We start from the raw sequence: 3,690 nt of genomic DNA, 5'->3' as shown, positions 1-3,690 counted from the left end.
CAGGGCATCTGCAGCCACTCCAGCAGGGACTCAGCACCACAGCTCTGAGACCCCTGGAAAGAGCCGAATTCCTGAGAAGCAGTTACTTGTTCTTATGCTAATCTGACTGTGGAAGAAAACAGGTTTCCTTCCCAAGAAAAGCCAGGGAGAGAAAGAAGAGCAGCTTTAGCAGCAGAGCCCAGGAAGAAGCTAATCCAGTCTCCCCTGGGGAGTGGGAGGGCTCTGCCTCCCCTGGTTTGTCTCTGGAACTTGCTGCAAAGCACTTCCTTTGTCCTCAGAAGCTGATTTAAAGGGGACATGTTTACTAACAGCTTAATCTATTTAGTGCAAATACGTCTGCACATTCTTTTGCCCTTCAAAAAAACAAACCAAAAAGAAAGAAAAAGACTGCCCAAAAAAAAAAAAAAAAAAAAAACCACAGGTACATAGAAGTGGCAAGTCTGCGTGCCAGGCAGGCGGGGGTGGCCTGCCAGGGTTGGCCCAGCAGCCCTCGCCTCCCTCCTCCCCAGGCCTTAGGACCACAGCTGGCATTTGGAGTGTCTGGGCTCAATTTTTACAACTCTGCACAAACAGTGAAACAACAATGAAAGCTCTCTTTGACCCAGAGAAATCCCTTCCTCTGAGAATCAGCTGAAAGGAAGTCAACTTGATGTTCTGTAAAAAATCAACAATAAAGTTATCTTTTTAGGGTTGGGTGGGTGGGTGCTGGGAATTGAACCCAGGGTCTGGAGTTTGGGCAGGTGCTCTGCTGCGGAGCTGCACCTAGCACCAGCATATAGATGTGACAGACTTAAGAAGCCAACAACTGGTTGTGACTTCATGAGCAAAATGGGCAAGTTGGCTTATCTTTGGTTATCACACCATTAGAGCAAGAGACAAAGCATGGGTCGCACTGACATTCAAGAGAAGTACAGTATGATTCTAACGCTCTGCTCGCTTACATTTCACTTTAGATATGGAGTGATATTTTCAATTGAATTTATCTATAAAACGTCCATAAAATAAAAATACATGATCTCATAAAATCAAATCAGTCTTTAATTGTAATAATAAAAATTACATTTAAGTAATGGTGTCTCTGAGTTAATAGCTCTATAAAACAGCGGCTGCCAAGCCAATCTTTGCTACCTGAGTGGCTATTTCCTCGACATTTCTGCAGTTAGAAGAGGAAGCTCTGAGAAGACTCCAGTGCCTGGTACCTGGCTGGGCGTCACACCTGCTGGGAATGGCCTTCCCAGTGTGGCCAGCTGCTGTGCTGTCTGAAGCTCCTTCAGAGAATCCACCAGGTCCAGTTAAGGTGACAGTGCAGGTGCAGGAGCCACGGGGACATGAGGACTGGTGTCCTTCTCATGTACCTACCCAAGACAGGAAGGTGGGGGACCGGAAGCCCTTGCTGGCCTGAAATACCACGGGCCACAGCCAGGCTTGCTGCTACCATCTACCTGAGAATCCAGCTGCCTCTTCCATCTCCACCCTTCTTCCATGTGCCCCGCAGCTGCCCTGTGCTCCCAGGGCCTCACCATCAGTCTAGACCCCAGGGCGAAAGGTGAGGGCAAATCAGCTTGTGCTGGTCTGAGATGGAGCACACCAGTACCACATGCCCAGCAGCAGCAGATCGCACTCTGCGTGCCACTCAGTCAGGGGCCACAGGTGAGAACCCAGGAGGGAAGGTGCTCAGGATCCCGCCAGCTTTACTGCTAAGGATTGAGCAATCGCTTGGCTCCGCCCATGAACAAGGTGTACCTGATGCTCACTGTTCGCGCTTCTCAGTGGGTGCCAACTGCAGCGGGCTGTCTCCCCTCTAGAGGGACTGGTGGGTGCACAGGAAAGAAAGCACCTCCTCTTCTACTGGGTCCCAGAGAAGTGTGAGCAGCAGTGCACTGAGGGCAGAGGTCGGTGAACAGGGAGCCGCTGGCTCTGGGCGTCCTGCCCTACCCACCTGGCCCTGAACTGAGCACTGCAGGGCTCTGGTTCCCGAGACCATTCCCCACACCCACAAGCAGCCTGGCAGACTGCACCATGCGTGCGCCCTCGATCCACCCCGATCCCTCTCAACAGTGCTAGGCCCCTCAGCCCTCCCACACCAGCAGCAACAGGGCCACCCTGCACCCTCCTCACTGCTTCCCATCTCTGGATCTCAGCTCCTGTCCTCAGGCCCTCTGAGCCTGGCGCCCCCTGCCCTCCTCGTCACCTGAGTGGACCCTTGGCCACTCTTCCGACCGCTTGGTGTGTGCTTCTACCTTCTTAAACAAAAAGTCAACATCTGCAACGAACTCAAGGCCTGAGAGCCCATGACTGACCCCACACACCTGCAGCTTGGCTCTGCCGGAGCCTCCTCCTCCACCCCCTGGGGCAAGGAGGGGACCCACTTGGGGCTGTGGCCTGGCCACCCCATCCTCTAGGCCTGGAGAGGGCCAGGGAGACCAGAGAGGCAGAACACCCTTCCAAGCATCCCTCCCTCCAGCCAAAGGTCACCAGCTCCTACACTGCGCAGGCACTGTCCCAAATGCTGAAGGTAAACAGGATGGATGCGAAACAGCTCTGCCTTCATGGATGTGCACTCTAGAGAGAGAGGAAAAAACCAGAGAAACAAAACAAAACACACTAGCATGTCAGATGGAAGAGTTTTGAAAACACAGAGGAAACAAGACCTCTGGACTGTCCAGGGCAGCTGCTGGTCACAAGAACTCGGGCTTGCAGCTCCCTGGGAGGGGGCCACACAGAGTGGTGGGTGCCCGTGGGAAGAGGGAGGCAGAGGGGGAGGACTCTCACATATTCTGGAAGCACAAGGCCAGGTTTGCTGTAGAGGGAGCAAAGGGAAGAAGACCCTGGAAATCAGGGCCAAGCAAGTGTATGGCCAGTACGGCCCAGGAGACCCGGGAGGTGGGCGTCTGTTTGAGGCAAGGACTCCCCATCCCATGGCAAGTCATGCCTGGTCTGACACCCACATCTGCCTCTTCTGGGTCCTGGCGGCTCCTTCTCCCACCTTCCGGTCCCCACCACACTCATCCCATGAAGGCCTGCAACCATCCACGGCTCTGTGCCGCACACTCCCAGCTTCAGGCCTACTCACCCTGGGAGAGCAGTTGGAATAGCAGTTTCTGCCAGGCGCTGGACCCGCAAACAAAGGTACAACCCATCCCCAAGAAGCTCCAATCTTATTAGAAAGAAAAATACACTTAAAATGGGGAAAATCATTGAAAGGCTATTGCACCACAGAAGAAATAGTCCACCGACTGCAGAAGTACAGATTGGGAGAGAAGCAACACTTCCCGCGTATCCCCGTCACCTCTGTGTAGGAATTCGAGACCAAGACCAAGCCCCTCGCCAGGCCCTTCCCAGGCACGCTCTGTCACTGCCCAGTGCTGTCCCCACTATCACCCACCTCATCCCTTTCTTCTGGACAAGTCTTGGTCTCCCCACCTTCCTGCAGTGGGGACATTCCTGCCCTGTCCCCACCTGGAGAGTTCCACCCTCAGGACCATCTGACAAACCTGTCTATGGGGACACCTCTGGCCCGGCCGGCCCTCCTATGAGGGGCTTCTTGTGTTGCAGACCAGGTTGCTTCTTACTGGTGTAGAAGCTGCGTCTTGGTAATGCTACGCCTCACCCCTCACAGGTGTCTGGAACCATCTCAGGTCAGATGTTCCCTGGGTTTTGACGTAGTAATCGGAGGGCCTGTGCAGCTCA

At 53.9% G+C, this 3,690-nt stretch overlaps 1 long non-coding RNA gene across 1 annotated transcript; it reads right to left on the bottom strand.

Moving 5' to 3' along the window:
• Window positions 1-1,020: 1,020 nt before the first annotated feature.
• Window positions 1,021-2,030, bottom strand: LOC143401759 (uncharacterized). The gene is made up of 2 exons (XR_013091698.2): window positions 1,744-2,030; window positions 1,021-1,527 (listed from the first exon to the last, which is right to left on the bottom strand). It is a non-coding gene; the product is annotated as an uncharacterized LOC143401759 (long non-coding RNA).
• Window positions 2,031-3,690: the final 1,660 nt, after the last annotated feature.

Source organism: Callospermophilus lateralis, chromosome 1 (genome assembly GCF_048772815.1).
Source record: "Callospermophilus lateralis isolate mCalLat2 chromosome 1, mCalLat2.hap1, whole genome shotgun sequence".
Lineage (NCBI taxonomy): Eukaryota > Metazoa > Chordata > Mammalia > Rodentia > Sciuridae > Callospermophilus > Callospermophilus lateralis.
The sequence above is the reverse complement of the archived record's forward strand: the minus strand, read 5'-3'. Positions and strand labels throughout refer to the sequence as shown.